The sequence below is a fragment of the Pongo pygmaeus genome, chromosome 2 (assembly GCF_028885625.2).
Source record: "Pongo pygmaeus isolate AG05252 chromosome 2, NHGRI_mPonPyg2-v2.0_pri, whole genome shotgun sequence".
NCBI lineage: Eukaryota > Metazoa > Chordata > Mammalia > Primates > Hominidae > Pongo > Pongo pygmaeus.
The window spans coordinates 162,276,121-162,285,904 of NC_085930.1; the positions used below are offsets into that span (position 1 = coordinate 162,276,121).

Consider the following 9,784-nt stretch of genomic DNA (forward strand, 5'->3'; position numbering starts at 1 on the left):
TTGTATTCCAGTGTAACACCTATTGTACTAGATGAGTGCATGACAGATTATGAAAGTGCAGAATCAAGGGCTATGTTGGGGTGTGGGAATAAATGCAGTGGATCTTGTTTTGCTCACGGAAAAGTTGATGCTAACATTGTCCTTAGTGATTAGGGGGAGTCTGATGGGTAGATATTGGCAGGTGGGATGAGGGTGGGATGGTCAGAAGGACATTTTAGGCAAAGGAATAGAATGTTCCAAGGCTTGGAAGCATGAAAAAACAAGGCATAATGAAGGAAAGCAGGCCAGAGAGCATTTTATACGTGGAAGGAACATTTTGGTGATTAAATTTCAAAGGATGGCATCACCGTGACCAGACCATAATAGACCCCATATAACATTTTAAGGAGTTTGATTTTTGTCCTGTAGAGCAAAGTGAAAGATTTTTAAGAAAAAAAAAAACTAACTTGATTAGCTCATGCTATAGAAAGAGTATTCTGCCTGCAGTGAATGAATTCTGGAAGGCAGTCATGAAGTTTAGCCTGTACATCAGGAGCTATTCAAATAATTCGGGAAAGTGATGATGGGTGTGTGAATTAGGGCAGGAGTAAAGGGGCTGGAGAGGAGTGGCAAATTTGTCAGGGCATTGGGACATAACACTCATAGTACTTCAAAACCGGTGATTGATCTGTGAGGTGGAGGCCATAGGCCCACTCCACACTCAGGTGCATGTCTTGGAGGAGGAATAGATTTTGAAGTAAGTTGCTGAGTTTAAGAGTAAAACATTTTTAGTAGAGATGGGGTTTCACCGTGTTAGCCAGGATGGTCTCGATCTCCTGACCTCGTGATCCGCCCGTCCCGGGCGTGTTGGCGGGTGCCTGTAGTCCAGCTACTCGGGAGGCTGAGGCAGGAGAATGGCGTGAACCCGGGAGGCAGAGCTTGCAGTGAGCCGAGATAGCACCACTGCACTCCAGCCTGGGGGACAGAGCGAGACTCCGTCTCCAAAAAAAAAAAAAAGAGTAAAACATATTTGGTTCAAGATGCATATCCAGGCAGAACTCTTAAGTAAGCCATTAGATACTTTCATCAAAAATTTGGGTGAAAAGTCTGGGTATGAAATAGTGATTTGGAAGTCTCCGTGGAGGATACAGATTTTTTAGATGAACAGGTTGTGGTTAAAATCGTTAGAATGGGTAGATTGTTAAGGGGGGTAGTGTGTAAAAGCAAGAAGAGAGTCCATGATGATGAACTTTGGAAAATACTAATACTGAATGATGGGGAAGAGGAAGAAGATACAGGAATAGGATATTTTATATTACCAAAATAAATAATCATCAAGAAGTAACTTTATAATACCTTAGGCCAGAAGTTTACATAATTTGATGCTGAATATAAATAAAGTACTGTAATAATCTGTGTGCAGTCTTAATGACATACTGGATACGTATTATGAAATACCAATTATTTAAAGCAGCTTTTGAAAGGAGGCCCCTTTCTAGCAGTGCACAATACCATAATAAAATACATTTCAGGAATCATCTTCTATAAACAGTATCCCTGGTAATCATTAAGATGTCATCTTGATTATGCCAAAGCCAAAACCAATGTTAGGGCTTAATATAGTTTGCATTTCTGTTTCTTCTCATCTTATGTAACCTGCATTTTTGACAGCCATTTATCTTACATTATAATAGTATAATGTACCATGACAATGTATGTGTCCTGACAATATTGCACTCAGTGAAAAAGCTGTTGCATCTCTGGACTTGAAAACATATATCATGAAAGCTTTGTTGCAAAAATTTATTAGTTAATCAGTTTGGAAGTTGAGTGATATTTTAATTGCCTCTTTGTTTACCTTTCTGATCATGATTTATACTTTACTGCTATCCAGAGTCCGTGTTAACTAGTAAAAACAGAACATATTTGAGAGTTCACTCTTAAATCTAAGATCAAATGATTTTTCAGATCATTTATTTAAAAACAATTCTACAGGCCACGCTCACAATTTATAATTGCTTAGGTACATGTCAGTGTAAAACAACAGTGTTACATTTAAAACATGTTGTTTAGAAAGAAGTCGCTCATTAAAAGGTCACAGAACCTCATCAAGCTTCTCATAAAACTATATAGCTTAAAATTTAACTTAGCAGTTTCATGGTCTGAAATCGTGCATCTTTTTTGACATGTTTCTCAAAAAGATAAAAAGAAAACTTGCAGAAAATTTCATTTGGGTAGGATATCAAGTAATAAGATTCAATCAAAGGTATTTGAAATTTCTTCAAGTCAAGATAAAATTAAAGATAAAACTGCTCCAAAAGCTATTTTAAGTAAAAGATAAACTTTTATTCTAGCACTGGTAGTTGGTTAATTTAAACTGCCTAAGTGATGACCAAGAAAAAGAGAGAGAGAAAAAAGATGCCTCATACAGATCTAGAAAGCAATAAACTCATTAAAAGTTGCTTGCAAAACCTTCATAGATTTTTCAAGCTTTAATAAAATTCCAAGGCATTACTCGAATAGGCCAGATAATTGAAAAGGTTATTTAGATAGAACTATCTCATGACTTACAACATAACACACATGATATATATTATTTTTATTCTGTTAGAAAGTCAAGACATAAAATGATTGGCAGGAGTTCCTTATCAGAACAGAATCTCTTAGAACTAGAAATGAATGCCTTTTTCCACACATGAACTCTTTGGCTGCATAAAAGTATCCATGGAAACCCTTACCTGTTAGTTCTAATATGCATATACAAGGTTATTTTCTTTTCCATTTTATTTCAACGAAAACGTGAATGGAATAGAAAGCACTGAACTACTAGAAATTCCAAGGCCTTACATAACAGTTTTTGACAAAAAGGTCATTATATTTTTATGGTTTCTATTTGGCACAAGACCAAATGACTTTACAGAATATGTTCATCAATAGATGTAACAAGGATTATTAAATGTCCTATTATGCTTATGGATACAAATTTATGTTTTTATTATTCAGCTTAGGAGCCACAGTTGGTGCACATTCTCAATTTAAATGATATTTTATCATTTTTCAGCCAAATAAAAATACATAGTGAAAAAAAAAGTACCTCCTAAAGCTTCCTAAAAGCTAGCTTGCATCTGGATAAGGTATGGAATTGAAGGCAGAAGCTAGAGAGAGTTGATGATTTCAGAAAAGCCAAGACCGTGGTATTTATTCAAAACAATTTTTAATTGGAAAGTTCATGGAATGAAAGAACTATGGAAACAAATGAAGTGCACCCAGATGCGAACAAGAAAAGTATATTTAATAAGGATATTTATTCAGAGCTAGCATAGTAAGGAAGTTAATTGCCATTATTTGTGTTTGGCGGAGACTCAAAGGCAGGCAGAGGAGTAGGAAAGCTTTAGAATGGGAAAAAGGGAAGGCTTCAGGTCTGTCTGATTGGAGGCTATTGGTCTGGGGAAGTCGGAAGCCCGATAACTGAAAGAAAAGCATCCTATGCGGGTGGTTAGGCAGCATATTTGTCTTTCTCCAGTTGGTCCAAAGCTGGAAGTGGGGGAAGGGGGCTAAAAATTATGAAAGTTGTCCGTTATTGATCAGGTCCTGACTGTTTTGGGCTAATTGCCATGGAGGCTGTGGTCTTGCTCTGGTTATTGCAATTTGTGGCTTAGAATTCTATTTCAGTGTATGGTGTGGCTGTATATTCAGTCTCTCAGAACTAAAGGCTAGTGATATCATCAATTAACTAAAAAAGCTGAGCTCTGAGGCAGACATTAAAGAAAAGTAAAGAAAGTGGACTGGGTATTTAAAAAATGAGTAATGAGAGAATGGCAGCAGCAAGAGAAAATTTTTAAAAATGGAAATAAATGTGTGAACCACAGTTTGGGAGTAAGGGTGGAGATGGGGCAGAAAAAACAGAAGCAAGCAGGCTAACGGTCTTTTTGTATCTCTCTTCTGAAAGGTGAGATATCAAGAAATAAGATTCAGTCAAAGATACTTGAAATTCCCATGTGTGACACTGAATTTATCACAGCAGGCTCATACATTTTTCACTGAGTTAAGAAATATTCAATTAAATGGAAATATCAAACACATAGGATAGTCAATTTAATGAAATATGAAAGCCCTTTGATATTTCAGTTTATATCTCTTAACATTGTGAGCCAGTATTTGTGTAGCAGGGCTCTTCTTTCAAAACTAAATTAAATTATATGTTTCTCAGGTTGGTCCTGGAGATGAAAATGTCTTTATTCAAGGGCATGCAGGCAAAGGAACAAGCACATCTATCATGGAACATTCAATAATCCTTTACTGTCTTATGCATCAGATCTTCTGTCCAAACTTCCCACGGATTGCTCCAGTCCTGCAGATCTGGATCATTCTCTGTTCCCAAGCCCATCTGTGTTCTGTTGGCAGCTGAGAGATTGCATACTGTAATCTCTCTCTCTCTGATGTATGTCTTCTAAGGAATCCAAATATAAGGAGTAACATAAGTTTATTAATTTTACTTTTACATAGGAAAAGTTGAAATGTTACAAGCGATTCTGGAGTTGTGGGAAATTAAACATGCACAAGAGGGGCCTCAAATCAAAGGCCAGGATGTGGTCCCTAGTTCTTAGCTCCAGTGTGACTCCAACAACCTCCAGTAGAGATAAAGGCAGCATCTCACCATAATTATTCAGTTCTACTGTCCACCAAAAGGAGAATAAAATAATTCTTTTCATTGTTTTTTTTCATTTTAAAAGCATTCTTTCACTTTTTAAAGCACTTTTGAGGTAATCTTGGATCTGCCTTATAAATGTTATGAATCATATAGGCAGTAAAACAATGAGGAGGGGGAATTAGCAATAAGATTATGCTATTTGGTTAATTTCATAATGTAATATTTTTCCCCTTAATTTACTCAATATTGGTAATTATAATGTTGTTTTTAACTTACCTCGTAAAATATGGTCTTGGATTTCAGGACAATCCTTGGTATGAGGGAATATTTTTCGTTTGTGTCCTCTTCCTTTGTAGGGGTACTCAGGACTTTGAATGCATAGGCTCAGTTCTGCTGTGCACTTTCTTCACAAATCCTGACCAAGCCTGCGAGTATGGGCAAATATTTATTCAGACCAATAGGTAGACTTTGGCATTGACCTGGCACCCAGAGTGCTCAAAGTAGTTGCTGTTCTATATACTCACTAACCACCTGTCTTCACCCCAAACTTTACCTTATGAACAGATTTCTATTGATTTCTTTTTTTTGTCATATATGCTAAACCCCAACAATTTTAACTCAACTTCTCTTTGTCATGTACTTTATTGCAGGAGATAGGGGAAGACTCTGTTGTCCAAACCTGTAGCCACTGGATCACATCATGTTCAGACAGAGCTCACTGAAATCATAATGCAGGCCCTTCCTTGAGAAAGGGCTACTGATCTACCTCTCCAGGCAACTGCTTGTAAAGCCAAACTGAATTGAATGGGCAAGTGATTTTCAAACCAGTTACGGATATTACATAACAGCTTCTCATGCACCTGGGAGACGGAGTCTCACTCTGTCGCCAGGCTGGAGTACAGCGGCGTGATCTCGGCTCACAGCAACCTCCGACCACCCGGTTCAAGAAATTCTCCTGCCTCAGCCTCCTGAGTAGCTGGGATTACAGGCACCCACCACCACACCCAGCTAATTTTTGTATTTTTAGTAGAGACGGAGTTTCCATGTTGGCCAGGATGGTCTGGATCTCCTGCCCTCATGATCCGCCAACCTCGGCCTCCCAAAGTGCTGGAATTACAGGCGTGAGCCACTGTGCCCGGCCAACATTTTTGCTTTTTGAAAGACACTGATGGGAATGAAAAAAAATCTACAGATTAAGAGAAAATAATTGCAAACTATATATTTCATAAAAGATTCATGTCCAGAATACTTAAAACACTGTCAAAATTCACTGCTAAGAAACCAGGCAACCCCGTAACAATTTGGGCAAACAATTTGAACATATATTTCCAAAAATAAAAGATATGCATAATACATTAAAACATAAAAATGTGTTCAAATTGTTTTCATCAAAGAAATGTAAAATTGAAACCACAATGATATACCACTGGACATCACAGTAGTGCTTAAAGTGAAAAAGGCTTATCATAATAAGCGTTAACAAGGATGTGGAGAGACTGAAACTTTTACAATTCTGACAGGTAATGTAAAATGGTAGAACCACTTTCAGCAACAGTTTGTTGGTATCTTAAAAAGTTAAACACATAGCTATTATATGTTCTAGCCACTCCACTCCTATACATTTACCTAAGATAAATGAAAATATGTATCTATTCAAACACTTGTACATACATATTCATATCAACTTTATTTGGAAACAACTCCAATTTTTATCAACCAGTAAATGGACAGAAAATTCTGGGATATCCATGCAATATTTTTTATTCAACAATAGTAACTAATGAGTTGGCCAGCACGGTATCTCATGTCTATAATCCCAGCATTTTGGGAGGCCGAGGCAGGCAGATCACTTGAGGTCAGGAGTTCGAGACTAGCCTGGCCAAAATGGTGAAACCCCGTCTCTACCAAAAATAAAAAAAAAATTAGCCAGGTGTGGTGGCGCATGCCTGTAATCCTGGCTACTTGGGAGGCTGAGGCAGGAGAATCACTTGAACCTGGGAGGTGGTGGTTGCAGTGAGCTGAGATCGTGCCACTGCACTCCAGCCTGGGTGACAGAGTGAGACTCTGTCTCAAAACAAACAAACAAAAACCAAAAAAAAGCTTATTAGTTATTGATACCCATACAACATAGATGAGTTTCAAAAATAACTAAGCAGTGTAAAATAAGTCAGATAATAAAAAGAGAACATATAGTTTGATTTCATTCATATAAAATTCTAGAAAATACAAACTAACCTATAGTGACAAAAAGCACACCAGTGGTGAGAGTTGATGAAGGGAGAGATGAGAAAGAGAGATTATAAAGGGAGATGAGGTAAGTTTGGATGTGATGGATATGCTTATTTCCTGCTCATAGTTTTCTGGGTGTATATATCTGTCCAAATTTATTAAATTGTACATTTTAAAGATATGCAGTTTATTTTATGTCAATTGTACCTCAATATAGTTGTAAGGGAAAACAGCAACATGGTGGTCTTTGAATTCCTCACCTTTAAAATAAGAAAGTCGAACTATAATTATCTCTGAGGACTAAAATTCTGTGATTCTGTAAGCAAGAAGGCTAAAGATGAGGCCCAAAAGGTAGGAGATTGTATATACAGTGTTGTTAATGTCTTGTTGAAACTGCAGAATAAGAGCATGTATTACTAGGTAATGAGAGTATTTCCCCTAAAATAAAATGGATTCCAGTTTGTGGCTCTTTGGCCTAGGGGTGGGGAAAATCCTCCTCCTTCTAGTCCTAATGGTGATGACCAGCCATTCTTAGCTACGTGGAGATAGGCTGGAAGAGAACAGTAAAACAGACCTACAAGTTCTCAGTGACAATGTCATTGACCATAGCTGCTACAGTCAATGTCATTGTCACTGAGAACTTATGTGGAGATATGTCAAGATCCTGGGATATGTGACAATCAGGGCAGTGGTGAGGAATATCCTAAGTTCCAGGGGTCATGTATGAGTTTTGGATTTTATACCAAGGTAGCAGAATTTCCAGAGAAATCCTTTTTTAGAGAGGAGGAAAATGGATCTCTTGAGTCTCAATCACCAAAGGAAGTGGCACGGCAGCAATTCAAGAAGGCCAGCTTGGACCTGGCAGACTACGTCCTGAGCACATGTGAGAAAGTACTTCTTGAATCAGTGGATCAGCAGAAAAGAAGAATTTGGAAATATACCTACATTGACAGCATTTCTTTATGTATCTCAGATAAGGCATATAGTTTAATAGGTTAGGGCCAATAATGCAATGGTTAGAAGAGTAGACATGAATTCCCAGTGCCTTTCTTAACCTTCTTCAGGATACATGCATTATAAAATAATGCAGGGATTTAAAAATCATGTTATACTCCTGACCCACATATCACTATAACCCATAATTATACTGTTTCTGCTCACTTAGCAACTAGCCTATATCTTATATATAGCTCATAGTGCAAGACAGCTTTCAGTGGAAGATCTTTAGAAATATGATTAAATATCATCTTGATATTTGGGAAATTAACATCAGATTATTGTCTTGAGATATCACCTAAGAATTATTTCACGTCTTGTGTACTTTGAACCATACGAAACTGCTGTTTTAATAGACCAAATATGGTTTAAAATTAGAAATTTCATGATTCAAAATCATAAGGGAAAGAAGGAAGGAGGAAAGGAAAAAGAAAAGTCAGAATGACAAAGAGAAGGAAAGAGCCATAGATGTTATCTGAAGCCATCAATGTGCATTAAAGAGATATTTCTCAAATGTAGACTATTAATATGAACTGCAAATACAATAACTTCAGATACATGATTTACAACTGATTAAACTTGTTTCAAGTTATTTTATATTAGTTACCACTATTGTTGGACTTGCTTCCACAGATCACATATTTTGGCAGAGATATCAGTTGCTTTTGTTTTATTCCTTTTTTCTTCTCCTAGAGCCTTCAGATGAGATATATTATTACCTATGGAGAAGAGGAATAAAATAGACATTTTTCTTTGACATTTTCTATGAAACTGTAAATTGGATTATACTACAGCTATTTTAAGAGGTCATTTTACATGGTTTTTGATGACAGGAAAAGTGATTAATGTTAAGAAGTCCTTGACATAGGAATTTAGTGTCCTCGAGCTCTGTATAACTACCTTTTCTAAAGCTGCTAACACACTGCAAGCGATCAATGACTCAATAATGTAAATTTATAAAACACATTGTACACACATACACACACATACACACGTGTGTGACCTTCCAGAAGTTGTTCATGTGTTAGAAATTAACATTTTTTGAAGTCTGTAGGTTACCATGGAAATCCGCTGTTGATGCTCACTCCATTAACACATTCGTTCCTAGAAAAAACTCAACTCTGGTTCTTTTACCAGTGTCGTTAATAATACTGCTGTGCTATCAAATACTACATCTTATTTATTCTATCTAACTGTATTTTTGTACTCATTAACCGTCCCCTTTTCCCCCTACACCCACTACACTTCCCAGCCTCTGGTAACCATCATTCTACTCTGTATCTTCATGAGTTTAATTATTTTGATTTTTAGTTTCCACAAATAAATGAGAACATGCAACGTTTGTCTTTCTGTGCCTGGCATATTACACTTAATATAATATCCTCCAGCTCCATCCATGTTGTTGCAAATGACAAGATCTCATTCTTTTATGGCTGAATGGTATGCCATTGTAGATTCATACTGCATTTCCTTTATGTGTTCATCTGTTGATGGATACTTAGGCTGATTCCAAATCTTGGCTACTGCGAATAGTGCTGCAATAAAAATGGCAGTACACATATCTCTTTGATACACTGATTTACTTCTTTTGGGTATATACCCTAGTAGTGGGGTTGCTGGATCATATGGCAGCTCTATTTTTAGTTTTTTGAGGAATCTCCGTACTGTTCTCCATAGTGACTGTACTAATTTACATTCCCACTAACAGTGTGTAAGGGTAACATTTTCTCCACATCCTCACCAAAATTCATAATTGCCAGTCCTTTGTATAATATAAAAGCCATTTTAACTGGTATGAGATGATATCTAATTGTAGTTTTGATTTGCATTTTCCTGATGTTCAATGCCATTGAGCACCATTTCGTATACCTGTTTGCAATTTGCATGTCTTCTTTTGAGAAATGTCTACTTAGATGTTTTGCCCATTTT

At 36.8% G+C, this 9,784-nt stretch overlaps 1 long non-coding RNA gene across 1 annotated transcript; it reads right to left on the bottom strand.

Annotated features, from left to right (window-relative positions):
* Nucleotides 1–1,927: 1,927 nt before the first annotated feature.
* LOC129033545 (uncharacterized) lies at nucleotides 1,928–8,574 on the bottom strand. The gene is made up of 3 exons (XR_008501610.2): nucleotides 8,463–8,574; nucleotides 4,907–5,055; nucleotides 1,928–4,429 (listed from the first exon to the last, which is right to left on the bottom strand). It is a non-coding gene; the product is annotated as an uncharacterized LOC129033545 (long non-coding RNA).
* Nucleotides 8,575–9,784: the final 1,210 nt, after the last annotated feature.